This window comes from Mesitornis unicolor, unplaced genomic scaffold, assembly GCF_000695765.1.
Source record: "Mesitornis unicolor isolate BGI_N332 unplaced genomic scaffold, ASM69576v1 scaffold849, whole genome shotgun sequence".
NCBI lineage: Eukaryota > Metazoa > Chordata > Aves > Mesitornithiformes > Mesitornithidae > Mesitornis > Mesitornis unicolor.
In genome coordinates, this window is record NW_010206343.1 from 101,205 (window position 1) to 120,790 (window position 19,586).

Sequence of the window (19,586 nt, forward strand, 5' to 3'; positions counted from 1 at the left end):
CGATTTGATGGTGCATCGTGGGACAGAGTTTAAAATCAGATTTGCCAGCAGCACTTTTATGCAGATGGTGATGGAAGTTTTTTTTTCCAGCCTTAACAATCCATGAATCTAAACTCTTCCCGTTGGAATCATCATCACATTTCAGAGCAATTATTCTCACAGGAGCTACATTTAAGCATTGTTATTGCTCAGCTAAAGCCACTAGCACTACAGGAAAAGCTTTGTGGAGCTGATGGTGCTCTGCATTTACTAAAAATACTCTGCAGCATTAATAAAAGATCCTAACGTATCTCAACAACCGCCTTTTGAAAAGTGCCTCGTGCTTGGCTTTTGGATAAAAGCAAATGAAAGAAGTTTCAAAAGGCCAAATAAGACAAGTAAAAAGCATCATTTCTAGATTTGTGCGACTTTAAAGAAAAGTTAAGTTCTGCTGTTGTCCTTCCAGCACTGGCACACAAATAAAAGTTCAGGACTAAAACAGTAAATCATTCACAACAGCATGTACTTTATAATGAAATCTTACAGAGCAATTTGCTAGTAATTTATGTCATGTAGCAGCCAGAATCAACCACTTACGTTTAATTTCCAACAAATTAGAATTGTCCAGGGTAGTAATTCTACCTGTGAAGTGATTCCTGTTAATGTAGTACACGTATGTGGGAATAAATACACGGTCATCAGAATCTGATTCCTGCAGAAATCCCCCTGGCAGCGAGAGCCTTTGATTTGTGCTTTGGCTGATAGATCCTCTCCAGTGAATGAAGATATGCAAATTCCCATCATTGTGAAGATACATTACAAGAATTAAAATGCAATGTCTGCATGAAAATTAAATGGGGTATAAAAATAGCTGCGACGGGTTCTTTCTAATGACTTCCATGACAGATGTAGGCATGATTAATGACAACGCAATAATGCCTTGGCTCAACTTAATCACTAACACATCAGTTAATATTGACAAAGAGGAAATGAATGATACAGAGGCATCTACACCCAGAATCCCCAGCACAGAATGCATATTCACTGCTTTGCGACGCAGGACTTTGGATCCAATGCGCCCGCTCAATGGGAGTCCTCCTGAACTCATGCCACCAACCATGGCCCTGGACATCTCTTAGTCATCCGGTGGACATTAAATCCTGCAGGAATCAATCCTTAATATGCCATATTTTATTCTGATTTCTTGTAGCTGAAATATTTAGATGCATGAAATGTGCTGGGAACACTGAGGCTACAAACTCTCTGGACATGTGCTGAGGTCCAAGAGGTCCAATAAGAGAAGGGACAATTGCCAGTAGAAGCGGTGTCCCCACGGATTTAACTCCAGTATTTACATATCATACCTATGACTTGACACTGGGCTGGAAGATACAGACTTTTGCAGAAGACGTCACAGCTCAGTTTAAAGATCTCTGATGGAGGGACAAAATGGCTTTCCGTAAGCAGAAAAACATAGAGTTTGAGCTGTTTAACTTCCCAAAGCAGGGATAAAGAAGTGATGGGGTGGCACTCTGTATACGCATCTACACTGTGAAAATGCTGCGTCCTACAGGGGCACTCAAATACACAGGAAGGGAAGGAGAAGCAGGGAAGAATAGGTGAGAGATGTGTACAGGCACATTCAAGGTAGAGATAAGACCCAGATTTTAGATCTTAAGAGAATAATAAACACTGCGAACACAATGGCTCCAGTGAAAGCCGGAGAGTATGAGGCCTTGGGAGCCAAATGATGGATGGGTGAGACCCTCCAGGGGTGACAACCAAAGTAAGAGAGGTAAACTCCCCAATTTATAGTGAGTGTGACATTTATGGTATGAAATAATTTCTGTTGGCCATCATGGTCAGCTGCTTTTGTTCCCCCCAGCTTCTGCCCCTGGTTATCTCAAAACTGCAAAATGGCCAAAAACTAAAACAAAATGCCCAATCAACTTTGTTTCCACTAAAACAAGTGCTGTAGTTCTTGCAGAAATGCAGCTTTCCTGGATAGGAAACTGATTCTGTGATTCTAAAAAAATTAGTGAAACCAGGACACCCTCTCAAAGTGACCTTCATCCCCCAAGGGATGGGAGCATGAGCTCCCAGTGATGCTGTGGGGCCACCACACTGTGGCCATGGCCATGCATCACCCAGGTGTGTGGGACTCACTGGGATGTGCTGGAGAAGGAGACTACAGCCTCGGGTACCAAATTCAACAGGGATAAATCTGAAAAAGCAGGCAAGGAGAGGAGGCAGAGGAAAGACATGCTGAGCAAGGAGCTGAGTACATCTGGAAACACCCAGGGGAGATTTCTGCACAATGTTCTGCAATAAAAAGCATTTTTTACCTGGACAGGAGAGGCAAATAGATGTCCTAGGGAGAGCAGAAGATATAGAAAAGTGAACATAAAACAAGCGTATGGACTTAAAACAACTCAGATCTTTTTTTTACTGCAGCTTTGGATGGTGTTTGCAGCAACCTTTATTTGGCTTGAAACCTATCAGTTTCTTCACCTACATACTACATTTCTCTTGTGGACAAGGTCACTTTATAACCAAATGGGGTTTTCTTTTGTTGAACTCTAGCAAAGAATTACCAATAAGAAAGCAATTCTTTTTTAAATTTCTGTGTCAAGGCTGACTCTGTCCTTGGGAGACTTTGGGCCATTTTATCTGTGAAACTCATAGCATTAAGCTACATTTTGCTTGTACCTTTGGGCCAGGTTAGGCTTTTATCTCCTTTAGAGGCTGGGACATATAACAAACATCAGAGGCTACTGAAGCCCTATTTCTTAAGCAGCCAAGGTCACTGCTTTTAAACTCAGAAGGCAGGGGTTTAAACCCTGGAGAGGGCTCAGCCCAGGATCCTGGTGCAGCCATGGAAAATGAGAAAGAATAGGCTCTACACTGGAGGGCAAACTGTTTTGCAGGTCATGAAGCCAGAGTTTGGCAAGTTTAAAAGAAAACAGAAGAAAATAAGCAGGTGAGAAATTATTGTCAGAAGAGAACAGCTCAGAGAGACACCAGCAGGACAGGGGCAAAATGCGATTTATTTAGAGCAAGTCTGTTCTCAGCCCAGATCCTACTTCACCCCTGCACCATTCCTCAGTGTCCCCTCAGCAGCAAGAGCAGGACAAGGTGTCCTCAGCTGAGGCAGAATGACCAGTTCGGGGTGTGTTTTCCCTGAATTGGTTGTCCTATGTTTAGCAAATCTTAAATGGTGGCACACAACCAGGAAGGGGTGGTGAGAAAATGCGTTTGGTGCCTACAGGTCATGGGAGAGAAGCTTAAACCTGCTCTCTGCACTCTTACCGCAGGAACTGCACTGCTGGAGGCTGCTCTAAGGTCTCCTCGCAGCCTTCTCCTCTCCAGGCTGAACAACCCCAGCTCTCTCAGCCTGGCCCCACAGCAGAGGTCCCCTCCCTCACCCTGCTGGTCCTCTTATCACAAGCACTGCAAACGATGCACATTTACAAGTTTCTTTCAAGGCACATGGATAAATGCTCTGGTAAAGCAGGTTACGGCTGCAGCACGGGCTGTAATCAATAACTGCATGAAACGGGCAACGGTGAACGTAAGAGCACACGAGAGGGACGAGGACAGCGGTCAATGCACTGGATGGTATCAGCAAGCAGGGCAGAAAGGAAGATGCCTCAAAGATATTAAGTTCATATAATTTTAATGAAAAAAAAGTTGCTAAGGAAAGAATCAAGATCCTATTGATGTCCTCACTGATAGGAAGATTGAAGCACGAGCTTGGCTTTATGAGGCATGGGAGGATACAGATGGCATAGTGGTGGACCCAATGCCATACCCTAAGCACAGCTACGTCTGGAAAGCATCTTTATTAAATAAAATACAAGCTGAAGTCTCACTCAAAGTAAGCTGTGCTGCTTGTTTCCCTTCTCAAGAACTGCCTTGCACTTTTAATTTGATTGTACATCACTCACCCCCAGCTTTTACCTCTTCTGCTATCCTGAACCTCCAGGATAACACCAACTCCTTAGTCCTGTGCCAGCAACACAAAACCAGAGTGAACCCAATTCCCATCCTACCCCTGTTCCTCTCCCCCCAGGTTAGATTTGGATGCATGGAACAGCTCAATTATATCCACACTCCTGAAATGTCCCCACTAATTAATTTTTTTTTACCATCATGGCATTTACTGAAAGGGAAGAAATCGTCACCTCGAGATTCCACTGCCATTTAACTCCTCAAAGCAATTTCTTAATGTAATTGCATTTTCTTAAGGACAAAGAAAACTTGGCGATGCCACTTAAGCAGCTTTCAGAGAGCCTTCGTTAAAGGCTGCTGGAACTCCGAGATAGCACCTAATTAATGGGTCTGCCCAGAAGACAACGGCTCCCTTCCCAGAAAAAACACTGTGCTTTGAGGCTGATGTCTGCTCTACGTCACAATGAAAAATGGCGGAAAATGGTGGCCTTTTAACACTTTAAAGATTAGAATGCTCACGGGACACAAACAATAAAGCAACCTTGACGGCAAACTTATGAGGATGTTTCAACATCTGTTTCAAATCAAAATTTCAGTGTTGATCCAGCCTTTTAACTCTTTAAAGATTAGAACGCTCATGGGACACGAACAAAAAACAACCTTGACGGCAAACTTATGAGGATGTTTCAACATCTGTTTCAAATCAAAATTTCAGTGTTGATCCAGAGCAAAATCTAGGCATCTTTTTTCTGAAAATCTGGCTTTAGAAGTCTTCAGCTATTTTACAAGATTTCCACTTGTACCCACATCCAGTAATACAGATTTGAATAGCCCTTTATGTTTTTGAAAGTATCTTACTTTTATGATTTATCCGTTTTGGCTTTGGCATTGTCTTTAAGCACACATCAAGATTGCTTGAGCCCTGGTTCACTAAGCTGCTGGATCCAGACACTGAACTAGAAGGAGCTGTTTTAAATACGTATTAATTATACCATTCAAAAAAGTGCCCAATAATGAGGGCTCAAATCTGCTCTGCAAATCGACTAAAGCACAGACTTAAAAATACTGGTCTTTGACATTTCATGCAAGTGTCCTAACCATTACCCTGTGGTCTGGTGTGAGTCTTTCTGGAAAAGTATTTAAAAAAAACCAACCCAAAACAAAACCAAGTAAAGCCAACCCAGAAATCAGTTCATAAAGCTTTTGTGACACTTTAATCCACCGCCAGTCTTGGCTTTGACAAGATATCTCGCTGCAAGCATCATATTGGATCATCTCATGAGCTGGGGGCTATGACAGCTTCGCTTGTGATTTTTGAACATCCCATAATTCAATTGAAAACCAAAACAAAACACATGCTGCAGAAAATGTAGCTGCTGCCCTCTGCAATGACATATGAGGCTCCCTAAAAATAAACCAAGACAAATGCAATCACATCGTACACACTGGATGGCCCTAAGGACCGCAGTATCCATTAATGATCATTACCACCAAGAGGAAAATAAGTCAGTCCTGACCAGCATATACAACGTGTAGGCCCAAAAAACCAATCAGTTGCAAGACTTGGGTCATCTTGCTGACCAACAGACATGTTTTGAAAAGCAGAGATGCTAGAGAAAGCAGGAATATAACAACAAAACTTCTCAAAACTGCTCCCTCCCAGGAAGGATTCAAACTGGAACAAACTATTCTAAAGGAAGAGACGTTGACTGGGAATCCCAGTGAGGGAGACAACAACAGGACCAAAGGCGGCAATCCTGGACAGGGTACATGGCAAACAGCCACCAGTGCTGGCGTGTGGGCACCTCCCCAGCTGTGACCACCTCCAGTCCCTCGCATGCAAACCTGGGCCCACCAGGTCTGGGAGAATAAGGTGCAGAAACAGAGAAACCAAGCTGAACACATCTTGTAAGCTAAGATTTCCATACGTCTGTGCTTGCTGCTTTCCTGACTCAAAGGCTGGGATTGAAAAATGGACTTTGAATTAGTCTGTACATCTATCTCTAAAACCCTTTGCCTTGGTCTGCTCCTTGGCAGAGCTGTTAGCAGCCAACAGTCTCACAACAGCTCGGCCTCCTCTTACAGGAGAGATGAGGGAGTCCCTTGTCCTCTTCGACCATGGCTCCCACACTTCCTTACACCCTGCTTCTGCTCACGTGCAGGTGCTGGGATGGATTTGACACTGGAATCTTCCTTTTTGGTGATGATGGTGTTAACTCTTTGAGTTGAATTATTCCATTTTTTCCTATGGACCTGCCCCTCCCTGGCAGTGCCCAAGGTCAGCTTGAACGGGGCTTTGAGCAGCCTGGGCTGGTGGAGGTGTCCCTGCCCATGGGGGGTGGGACTGGGGAGGGCTTGAAGTCCCTTCCCATGCAAACCAGTCTGGGATTCTGTGTTTCTCCAAGTTGCCTCCAGCCTGGCCAGCAAATAGGCAAGAGTCACACTGGAAGAAGAGGGATTCTGCCATCCATCCTAACTATCTCTGGCTATCAGGGACACTGAGCTATGAAAAGCCAGGTAAAAAAAAAATAATCAAATGCCACATAGAAACAACAACAGCAACGTCATCTGAACACAAATATTCCAGTGGTACAGCTGGGCAGGTATGAGTCACCCACCCTACACTGTTCTCTCCCCAGAACAGCCTTGTCTCAAACCACAGTGCTTCATGCCCTCTGTGGGGACCCTAAGGGGATACGGGAGCTGTGATGGTACCGAAACAGAGCAGCATCACCCCAAACCCAAGCACCCAAGGCTTGAGGCAGCAGAAGTGACCCCAGAGGTGGCCCTGCTTGAGCAGCAAGTCCCAGACCTCACCCATGGGGCAGCAACGCGAGCAGCTGTAAAAACGACTTACGAGTGTCTAAAATGAAATAAGCACACCGTATCCCACGTCTTAAACTCTGCACCTTAATGGCCAGCATTAAAATAGAGACTTGTTTGGAAATGAAATCACTGTTGGTAGATCTGCCATAATAAATACTAATACTAATACTAATACTAATACTAATACTAACACTAATACTAACACTAACACAAACACACTAACACTAACACTAACAACAACAACAACAACAACAACAACAACAACAACAACAACAACAATAAATTGAGAGTTCATTCATTATTTATTTAGTTTTTTAGGTTTTTTTAGTGCTGATCGCTGGGAAGGTTGCACTGTGAAGGTTGCTGATAAGACACTGTTTTTCAAAAGAAACAGGCTCTGCTTGTGCAACTTGGGTCTGGACTTGTATCCAGATCCAATTTCAAATAAATAAATAAATGCATAAATAAAGGATGCAGCCTCTGTTTCTGGGGCTGTTTTTTGGGCAGCCAGATTTGTCTTCTGTGTCCAGCAGCTTTATGCAGAAGGGAATAAAGACCAAGATTTAATTGTTTTCCTTCTCCCAGAGTATTCCATAAAATTTTATGTTATTTCTTCTAAGTCTTTTTTTCCCCAATGTTTTACGCATGATTGCCTTTTTGTTTTCACTAAATCTATATATTGCTATTCTCTTTCTTCCAGCTGTTTCCTCTACTGTTCTAGTTCATCTACCCTCTCAACCAATTTTATCAAGCTCTGTCTTATCTCCAAAATTGAATCTTCAAGGTTATTGAAGAAATATGTTTTTCTCTATTTTCATTTCCTCTCTGAACTCTGACAGGGCTTGTGTTAGATTTATTTTGGAGCCCTGCATAGTTAGCGGTGTTGCTGGGTTTATTCTACCTCATTGCTATGAAAAATGTACTGGCATATTCTTCCTGAATGCCTTGTGTGCTTTTTTTGCTTTTTCCACCCTTTTATTTCACAAACCTTGCCTCTTTTTTCCACTAGAGATGCATCAGCCAAATCACGGGTCCATTATACAGACACCAACTATCTTCCATGATTTGTAACCAGAGGGGAAAACAAATCCCACCCCATTTCAATCTATACCATTATGCCCAGCTGATATACATTATCCCATCTTAAAAGCTTAGCTACTACATAATTTCAGTGAATTTGGAAGTGTAGGAGATATCAATTAACTGAATTGTCACACATGCCTTAGGATGCTTTCCTCAAAGCCTCTGGGCAAGAGTAATCTTTCTCGATCATAAGGTGAGAATGGCCTTTTATCAAACGCCTGATTTACTTAAACAATACAAACAAATCTTAATCATAAACTGAGACCAGTTGGATCTCCTCCCCACAAAACACTCCTCTTTCAGCAAGATAAAGCTGTAAACTCAAACCTGTAACCTCAACTTCTCCGTGCACGCTCAGGACACCAACCATGCTCATCCTGGACCATGTCACATGTGCGTCTAGGTATGGCCTCAGGTATGTCAACCCATAATAATACCACCATACATATAAGTGCAATAACATATCAGCACACAGAGCTATCTGAGATAGTTGAGAAGCGGGCACATTTTTTAGCTCGAAGCAATCAGCAAGTATACATTGTTGAATTTCAGTCTGGCAGGCGCTGATTATATATCAGGCACGGATAATTTTTTTCTGAGAAACCCTTCTTGATTTGAAAAGAAAATCAAGACAGCCCTTAAAAGTAGCCATAAACTGCTAATTTCCTCCTTTCGCAAAAGAAAAAAAAGCAACTATCAAAATTTCTTTTCAAGAAGGCTTTATGAAGGACTGGTCCTAAACTGAACAATATCCTTAGGGCCACAGAGTGCTGAGATGGGTTGTAGCAATCACTCTGCATAATACACCTAGGAGGGGTAAGATGCTAATTACCAATTTTCAGCAACAAAGCTGTGAAAGTGTGTGGTTAGAGGTTTAGTGCATGATGGCTGGACTCGTACAGATTTGTTCATGGCATAAATGGCACAACCCAGGGAAGATGTCTCTCATGGACCAGATGATCCTCAGAGGTCCCTTCCAACCTCTGTCCTTCTGTGATTCATTTCTGCAGATCATCTAACATAAATGTTCCTGTTCTAGCTTGCCTTTTCAACATCAGCATGTCTACATGCTGCACAAACACATTTTAATCCAAAGATCAGACTCTTAACGGTTACACCATGTGCCTCAAAGAGATGCTAAGATGAATGTTATTATGAAAGGCTCATAGCTCCAGATGGTTCAGTAATTCCTACGAGTATGCAGGATAATCACTGCAACAATCAGCTATCTTTCTAAAAACTTTTCACCTTATAAATGACATGACCTGGTGAGAGGGAGCCCAGCCAACAGAAGATCTGTCTGCTTTGGTTAATGGTTCAACATCTTCATTTTTTTTTACTGACAAATTTTGCCTGGTCAAATGCAGATCTGACAGCAAACAGCTTACCACATCCAAGATTGTGAGATCAGAAATTAGCAAGCCATACTTTAAAGGAAATCACAGATCTGGACTAATTATACCTGGACTAATTAACTTCCATGTCAGAAGATCAGCAAGGAATCAAATTGCAACTTAGAATCATAGAATCACAGAAGCATTAAGGTTGGAAGAGACCTTTAAGACCACTGAGTCCAACCATCAACCCAACACCACCATGTCCACTAAGCCATGTCCTGGAGTGCCACATCCACATGCTTCTTGACAAACTTGTACAAAGTTTGCCAACACAATGCCCATCAAGTACACATATATTCACACTAGAGGAGCTGGACAAGCATTGATGTAAAAAACCCATGGAAAACTCTAAAAAAAAAACAACTGGTGAGGAACCTGAAAGGTGCAAGAAAGTGAACCAATGAGAAATCAATGCCTACCTTGAAAACAGGGGTGGGGACGATAACCTGCTCTCCATCCCTATGGCGGTTTCATACCACCAAAGGCTTAAACATAGGAGATATGTAGAGATTAATGTATTTTCCCTCTGCAGCTCTCAAAACACAATAGGGTGTGTTGAGGATAACAAAGACAATTCAGGGAAAACACATCTAATGAGATCAATCATAAATAATGGGCTTCTTCACAGATGAAAGTGCTTGGCACGGTTTTACATTGTAAATATGTAAAAATTACTGTGCATAAGCCAGTCCTGCCAGAAACAGGAAAATGAGGATAGATACAGTCTAGTACTTGTTACAAACAGAGTAAAAAGGAGAAACTATGCCAAAAATAAATATGAATGATAAAATAAATCTGAATGAGCTTCTACACCTTGAGGGAAACAGTTGATTAAAACAGGGATAAAAATGGCTTTGTTATTAAGAATATGTATTAACGGGCATAGTAACTACAAAAGAGTCTGGAAAAATGAGAAATATGTATCAATTGTGAATGGTTTGAATACAATTTCAAGGGCTTGGACTACCTAGAAATAACAATTCCTCTTAAAAAAACATGGGATATGTCCCCTCTGTGTTTATTCTCCAGAACTTTTATTTACCAACCCAATAACAAATGAAAGGTGTGAAATTTCCCTTTTATTAAGTGGAAAGCTTCTGAATATAAGAAGGAGAGCATGAGAAATCCTGTTATGAGGAATTTTCTACATTAAAATTTCCTCAAGAAAGTCACTTGTGCAGCTTATCAGCACGGCCACCAGCCTGCAAAGATGCATGGCTGATGGCAGTTGAACTCGATGATCTTAGAGGTCTCATCCAACCTTAATGATTCTGTGACTGTGATCCCCACAGCAAGAAGCTGACGCCAGAGTGGTGTAGGGTATCGGAGGCTGAGGGGAGACCTTATTCCCCTTACAGCTCCTGAAAGGTGTCTTCTCCCCAGGAACAAGCAATGGGATGAGAGGAAATGGCCTCGAGTTGTGCCAGGGGAGGACAAGATTGGATCTGAGGGGAAATTTCTTCCCGAAAGGGTTTGGTTATCAGGCACTGGATGGAGCTGCCCAGGGCAGTGGTGGAGTCACCATCTCTGGAGGGGTTCAAAAACCATGTGGATGTGGCACTTGGGGACATGGTTTAGAGGCCATGGTGGGGCTGGGTTGGTGGTTGGACTCGGTGACCTTAGAGGGCTTTTCCAACCTTAATCATGATGGGATTCTCTTCACAGCAAACAGAGCCATGCTCCCCAGGAAGGTGGCGGAGCTGGACAGCAAGGCACAACATGCAAGGACCACAGGGGTAAGATCCACACCCTACCAAGCCATCGACACAGATGCACAACCTGCATGTCCTTTGCTCTTTGAAACTCTTCATCCACCAGTGCCACTGGCCAGGCTCCTGTTACCTTCACTGATCTAACTCATAACGTGGCTTCTTTGCTGGGAGGAGAAGAGTACAAGGAGACCTCATGCAACATGGCCAACACAGATTTTTCCAAAGCTTCTCCAGAAAAAGCATCCCTGTCCCAGAACAACCCAGATCCTCTCAGCTTTCCCAGCATCTCGGTGACTGCCGTGATGAGTTCAGTGTCCTCTGGACTGGCTCCACTAGAAAAGCTTGATTATGTACCAATGCAATCGAATTCTAATTTCATTCCTGGTGCTGAGTGAAGGGAATGTGCATGCTGACACCATTTTTTTCTCCACAGGTAAAATGATTTGCAAAACTTAATAGCAACAGCAGTGGCCAGCATGTCTGAATAATAATAATAAAGATAAAATCTGCCATAAGGCAGTGTGGAGAAAGTGGCAAGCTTTCTTGAAATATGTATATAGCCTTAAAAGACTTCATTTTAGCAGACTTTTATAGTCACAACATCCAACATTTCAGAGTTAGACAGGACGACAGCAATTTATAGAACAAAATAAATAATCATGTAAACAAATACATGATGTAACACAGAAACATTCATGGACAAAATCAGTTGTCTGCCTACATCAACCCAAATAACATTAAACTTTCAATGGTTCACTTTGCAATCATAGTTTTAGTTGAAATGTATTTTTCTTCCATTATAGGAAAAAGTCTCCTAAGTAACATGGCACCAAAAAAAAGGGAAATATATTTACCTAGCATCTTCTTCAGTTAAAAAATGACCAATGGCAAAAAACCCCAACTAAATGGCCAATCTCATTATTCCAATTCACCTTGCCATGAGCTGGTTGGTTGTTGACTTTGTTACAGATTTGCTTTGGCAAAAGCATGCGTTTGTGCCTGAATTTGTGTTATTTATGTTATTTACACAAATGTGTTATTTACACAAATTATTTGTGTAATAATTTTTACACTCAAAACAAGAACATTGCTGGAGAGCATCTTAAATTACTCACAAAGCAGTAAAAGGGACAGGCAGAGCTAAACAACCTGAAATGCCAGAGGCAGGATAAAGGTGTTGGCTGACATTTGTGGTGTTTTGTTTTGCTTTTTTCTCCTAACTCATAATTTTTATTTTTTCCCTAACTGAAACATCCCGTCCCATTCTGCTGTGATTATTTCTAGGGATTTCACTGAATGCCACAAGTCTCATGGATTTCCCTTTGAACTTCTTGGTTGTGACTCACATGCTACATCTGCCATTCAATTCCCACCTCTTAATTAGTTAGTAATGGTGAAGTTGGTCTCTCTTTTACCATATCACAACATAGTTTCTTTAAAATAGGACATGGTCTAATGCACAACACAAAGCCAGAAGAAAACCTTTGCTCTTGAAGATACCATGTGTAGGAAATAAAGCTCCATGGACAGCCTACTGTCCATGCAGCCATCCCATTATGTTTCGAAACCCACAAAACCCTTCCCAAGGAACAACCAGGGTTTTGGGGGTTCCTTCCAGGAGGGGAAGAACATACATACAAGACCTTCCCAACCTTCAGAGAGTTACATTAATAGTGGAGGCTTCCTGCCCAGCATGGTGGCATTGAGGATCAGATCACCCACTTGCTCTGGCATGGACAATCTTCTTCTTGCATCAACGTGCAACAAAGCCAAACTCCACCTTGTCCCAACACTGATGCACGGTGACGGTTTTTAATGCAGCACAGATGCTGTTTGCTTCATGCTGGTCCTCCCTTTCTTAAGTTTCAAGAGGACAGTCCAGGTTCATGGAGCTAACTGGAAATAACTGGGAGTAGTGGTGCACCAGCGTCAGCAAAAAAACCCTGTCATGACTAAGAGAGAGCAAGTTTCTGTGAACGAACTTGAAAGTGGCATTTTCCCAAGATTATCAATTTGACGAGTGAGATCCTAGATGGCATTTCCAGGAGAAGCAGACCACTCAAAGCACCCTATTCTGATTCTTCATATTTTAAATATAGATGTGTAACATTTACATCTACTCTCTCTCATCCTCACTTCTTAAAAAAAACCCAAAACTTTTTGTCTAGAAGACTCTTTGGTCTTGCCCTCAGACGCTGCTCTGAACTACTCTGTGGTGTAAGACTATCTTCCACATGACCAATTGTCAAAAAGAAACCTCTGTGAATAATTTGGTTTTCTCCTATAACATCCTTGTTTATGCTTCAGGTTCTGGGGTACTCGCTGCTATGCTGTCCTTTGAAATTTCTAACAAGAAACAGATACACCTCAGGATGTTCTCTCAGCAACTATAGTTTTAATATTAAATAAGAAAAAAATTCAAATTATCTAATTCTCATTTAAAATTTTCCATGTTGCTAGCATTTACATATTCATTACCTTTCCAGGTCACTATACACACACTGCCTTTGACCTTGCTAAATGTCAAAAAGCTCCCAGTATTTTGCTTTGCTGATCAAGCCATCAGTTATTTCTATATGCTTTTCCTCCCTTGGTCTGTTCAGAGAAATTACGTACAAAGCCATAATTGCTTTTGCACTATTCTGAAAGCATTCTCTATCACCAGTCACTGAAGATTTTACAGAAGAGATTTTGACTGTTGTTTTACATAAAAGCACTAAAGAAAACGTCTAGGCTAAGAGCTAAGGAACTGGGAACTCTACCCATAGGTTAAACACAAGAACTGCCTAAATATATATTCTCACGATAGGGCAGACCACATCTTTAGGCAGAGGTAGGCAGCATGGATCTGTGCCATAGCAGAGGAACTTGGGAAAAACCTGCAACATAGGGATGCAGAGTTGGAGAAAAAAATTGAGAAAGCTATGTCCAAAAACAAACCAAAATGGTAAAGGTAGATGGGAGCAATGTGTATTTTGAAATTTTGAAGTCATTTATTCCAGTACACCAAAAAGACATGAAAAATGACCCAGAAATATAAAGGTGGTGAGGTCCAGTTCCAGCCCTCTTTTAGACCACTGTATCTCCCACCACAAACTGCAAAATCAAACCCAAACCCTATCTACAGAGAAAGAAGTAGTTCAGAAAGTAATAAACCAAACAGACTGGGAATGTAGTGCGTTACACAACCCTTGTCCTGAACACCCATCAGCTTCTTTCACTCAACCCTTTAATCATAACGGGGAGAAGAAAAAAGTATAACTGTGATGTAAATAGTATGAATGTAAATGATTTCCGATTAATAGCAGATTTCAATGATTGTTTAAAAATAAAGACATTTTCCCTACTCAATTACTCTTCTCACCTATGGAAAGTCCCTGACTCTCCCTTACCTCCTTTTAAATACCTTTTCATGGTTAAAAATTTTCTAAGCAGATTGGAAAATCAAGCAGGTTTCACTCCCTGGGAGTTTTCTTGCACTCCTGATCACAAATCAATACCTTCAACTCGCCTGGCTCTGCCCAGCCATACCAACAAAGAGCCTGGAGTGCAAAAACCTTCCCAAGTAAAATCATGGAATTACTCGAGGGATTAGCCACCCTACCTGCTAAAAAGTTTCTCATAATTACTTTCCTAAATCTCCACAAGTTTTAAGCTCATTAATTCTAGTTCTATTGTGGATGGAGAACACTTCATTCCATTCTTGCAACAACCTTTTATTTCATTATTAATATTATATATAATATTTACATATAAATATTTCATCAGGTACATATTTAGACAGTCACAGAACAGACATGGCAATTTTTCTGAGCCACCAAATTACCTGCCTAAAGCATAAAATATAATTTTTTTCCATCCTCAGCTGCAAATAACATGTACAACCAAAGCAATGTGGACCCAAATCTGAACTCCCCTGCCAATGCAAGACCTGAGCAACTAATTTATGCCCCACTGATACACTCCAGATTTGCAATGATGCACCTGAGATCATAATTCAGCCTCATATTTCTTACTAATTAGCTCTGTTCCATTTCAGATATAATCCCTGCAGAATGTTCCCCTTCAGCATGATTTCATTTGCTGTTTAGAATTTATTACTGGGTAGGAATGGCATCCACAAACCGGAGCTCAAACTGAAAGGAAAATTCAGAGTATCGCAATGTGGCCGACTGTTCTGCCAACCAGGTTACCATGAAATATCTTTGATGTTTTAAGAGGCTTTACAAGTACTTGGAGACCAATGCATTTGGAAAACAGTTTATATTACAAACAATATTTTATGTAGCACCAAAGTAAAACCAGAACACATAAAATGCAAGCCCAACACGCAGCAATGTCCACTGTGAAAAATGATTCTGTCCTTCATGCTATCATCACTTGATAAGGTACATGATGTAAACATTTGATTATATTGTACCTGATGGCATTTTTATTTTCCAAGCATTCTCTTCCAGCAGTAAAACTGGTGCATTTAAATTATCACCAGATTGCATTCTGTCTGCCAACAGCAGGCAGTCATTTATTTATTTTAACTTTTATTTATCCAAATTTGCACACAAGAAAATGTTCAGTGCCACAAGCATGTGCAGGGCTCTGAGCATCATCACTACACATAATTCTCACTTTCCTCTTGCATTTCTTAGTTGTCCTCTCCTCAAACTGAACCAGGAGCACTCTCACCCTGAGGAGCACTCAGAGCAAGGAGGCCATGTCCCAGAGACCTTCCTGAGCTTCATGGCTGGTGGGGCCTCTGATGGACCCCCCAAGGGCAGGCACAAGCTTCAGAATCCTGACCAGCAGGAGCATCTCTGGACCACCTCCAAGCATCGACTTTGGGGGGAACAAGCAATGTGTCTCGCAACACCAAATCAACATCATCAACAGTGCCATTGCACAAGCACTTCAAGTCACCATGAGCCAGCACATAGTCACATATGCCCCTCTCTGCCCCACTCATCACCCCTTTCCCACTCACTGCTGCATAGCAAACCACACTTGGGATATGTGCGAGGTGGATTTTGCATGGTTAGCCCAGACCCTCCAGTAACGAGGCACATCATCATGCTGAAGGGATTCTCCCAGACCCAGCAAACGGTCTTCCCCATGGAAAAAGCTCTCTGATATGTCGAAGGAAGATATGGAAGGATAAATGCCATTCTCTGAAAAGCTCATACATCGGCTATGGATAGTGGCACTTTCAAAAGAGGCTACTCATGGGTAAGAAACAGGCAGAAAGCCCCTGCAAAGGACTTATCTATGATGACAGACCTCCCTCAGCTCTGTCCCTACCATCACGACTACATTCATTCTTCTTTTATTCTGTGGCAAAAGACAAAGAAGAGTGAAAAAATGAATGTAAGCACTTTACAAGGTGATTTTTTACTCTTGTTCTTCCCCCAGAGGCCTTCTCCCATTTCCCATGGGAGGTGGACACTACAGTAACAGCAGCAACCAAATCCCACCAAAGGCATTTGGTCCTCTTGTTGCTGGTGCTCTACTTCATGACACTAATTAAAGTCTTGGAGAAAATAGCACAGGATAATGATAGTAACAAGCAAAGGATATGAGGTTTATTGATCAAATCAGATACTGCACTCTTTCATTACTGCAGCATCCTCCGGGTCTCATCTCTAAAACCCATGGCACAGGAACTGTTATCTCTATTTTACAGATAGAGCACTGGAACAAAGAAAAACCATCCCAGGCTCTGCTGCTCTCTGTGGATGCTTCGCTCTCCGTAGCCACACAGAGAGCACAGGTACTCAACTTTCAGACGGTTAAAACTGTCCCTGAAATTCCTCCTCAAAGCTCACTCAATTAGTCCTCAAAACAAGCATCATCTTAACCGTATTTTACTGTTGAGCAGTCACTTCAGGATGTGAAGAGGACTGCATGACTGACCATGTCTTGTCCAACAGACTTGGGCTAAGAGAGAAGAGTCTTCCTTTACTTTTGGTTTCCCATGATGCTGTTGCATTTTCCTACTGAAATTTTTAGAATTTGATAAAGGAAAAATTCAAATTCACTTGCAGCCAAACTGACAAAACACAGAAACCAGGCATTCTCCTAGAGAGTGCCCAGTCTGGGATCCTGACATCACTAAGTGTGGAATTAAAGGGATGGCAGAGGAAAAGCTCTGATAAAACTGGTTAGAAAAACAAGAGTGGGTCAAACTAGAAAGTGCCTTTATCTTTGAATTTATCCTTAATTTTTCTATAGCCTGAACTGAGAGCAGTAATCCCACCGAAAGATTTGCCCTATGGAGCAAAATAGAGTAATACAACACTTCAGTGGAACCGAAAGTCCTACTCCCACAAGCAGAAATTCTTCAGACACCCCAGAAGATGGGAATGCATCCCCTGCCGATGTCCATGAACGTATCTGCTCACACATCCACACACTACGTAAAAACTGAAATCAATGAGTTGTTATAGAAATAAAAGCGTTTCATTAAATATCTTGCCCTGTTTATAATGGATAGAAGCTTCTAAAATAAATATTACAAAATTACTGAAAAGAACTAATTTTTATGACAATTGAATAAATGCTATGCTAGTTAGGGAAATTAGGCTAAGTTGATGTGAACACACATACTTTCCTCCTACAAGAAAAATAATCAAAGCACTACATAATATCTGCTTTGTCCATTCGTCTCCAAATTGACACTTGTTAGGATCTGAATAAAGCGAGCAGAAATCTAAACAAGAACAGATTAAAGAAAATTATCTTGTAAATACCTGTTATGCTCCTGCTTATTATAACCATTTTCAAGTTGTGTTTCTCATTTCTTTCAGAACTTGTGAACTGCTGCATCTAAAAGCAGTGCTAAAAATACATAAAACCAGAACTTTTCCTCCAGTAAAATACAGGGGGAAAAAAAGTAATCCAAGCAATGCATCCATCAGGTATTCAATGCCTTTGGAAGTCAGTGGGAGTCATCCCTATGGGTCCATCAGGACCTGGCTGAGGTCCTGAAGAAGGTGGGAACTCCACATGCTAAATCCTGGGTAACATTCCCCATGATTCAGCCTCAACCATCCCTTCCTCTAACACGAAATGCCCACGAAAGCTTCCTGCAACTACCAGCATCTGCTCCAAAGCTTTGAAATGCAGACCAGGATAAATAGAAGAGTTTCTATGATTGCAAAAGACTTGGGATGAAGTCTTCCAGGGCAAAACGTGGGACACATCACAGCTATTACACAGAGCCATGTCAAGAGTGCTCCTGAATACTTGTTCTTTCAGCATCCCCCAGTGAACTGAGCTTCTGAGGATTTAAAAACAAAACAAAACAAAACAAAACAACCAAAACCAATCAAAGAAAAAAGGGCAAGCAAAGCTGGAAATTACTTTTATTACTTGAAAACACAGAAACGGCTCCTTCTGGGGTCATAATGCTCCCAAGGACTGGTATGAAAAGAGGGCGTAAGGTGAGGAGCAGAAAAGGTCTTGACTCTATGTAAGCACAGCTCAGCAGTAACAAAAACATCCCTGTGTTATCAACACTGTTTCCAGCACCAATCTAAAACATAGCCCTGTATCAGCTACTATGAAGAAAATCAACTCTATCTCAGCCAAAACCAGCACATCTGGCCAGTCCTTTGCTGTTTGTGACTGCTGGGGTGGATTTCACAGAATCACAGAATCGCTCGGTTGGAAAAGACCTCTGAGATCATCATGTCCAATCGTTGATTTACCTCCAATGCTTTCCACTGAAGGTCTTGCTTTAACAGGAACAGTCTCCACACGCGTATTTGTACATGAATTGAATTACTTGAAGAAGCCTCGATCATTTTCATGACCATCATCCACACATCATCACAATCAACCCAAACCAAGATGTTACAATAACCTTGCTGGACTGTGGAAAAGATTATGTACATTGACAAAAACATAACATAAACTAAACGGCTAAGATGGAGAATCCAAGTAGGCAAAACCCAAAATCTTTTCTATTTCTCACAGCAAATCAGTAACAGAAAAGGGGAAAGAAGTAATTTTTCAGCCTCTTTATTCATGAGGATCATTGCTCCACTGCTTATATAGCAATGTATATAGAACCCAAAACCAGAAGGCTCCATCTTTCCTTGCAGGTTTGACTCTCAGTAGGCCCTCGGTGTCACCAATCCACAGGATTTTTGGCTGGGACAGAAGCAGGCTTTGCTAAAAAGCTGTGCCGGCACAGCAGTAAATAGCTCTGATGAGAGCAGATACCGTAACATGTAATCAAGCACACAAATAATTTGTTATACAACAGACCTTGGGAAAAAAACAAATCAGCTGATTATTAGTAATAACTATGCATATTGCAGCATCACATCCCTGGAGGCCCCACAAGAGGTCAGTTGTGCTGAGCACAGAACACTGTTAAAAAGAAAAGCTGCCATAATATTTGGGCATCTGAAACTGGAATTAATGAGGGCAGCACAAGTCACTTTATAAAAAAATGAAATTAAGTACCAACAATACAACAGACACATGAAAGTCATTTAGCAAACATCTTTATCAGATACAGAGCAACAAAGAACGGCTCATTATTTCCCATAAAACCTGTCAAACCAGACTTTTCATTTTTCAATAATAAACACTGAGCATTTCCAAAATAACTGATTTCCCCCTATGTTTTCCTTCCCAT

The 19,586-nt window shown here is 41.5% G+C and overlaps 1 protein-coding gene across 1 annotated transcript in view; it reads right to left on the reverse strand.

Annotated features, from left to right (window-relative positions):
- Window positions 1-19,586, reverse strand: part of MDGA2 (MAM domain containing glycosylphosphatidylinositol anchor 2) — a gene marked incomplete at its 5' end in the record, with an annotated part of 91,538 nt that overhangs the window by 71,187 nt on the left and 765 nt on the right. The gene's annotated exons all lie outside the window — the stretch shown is intronic.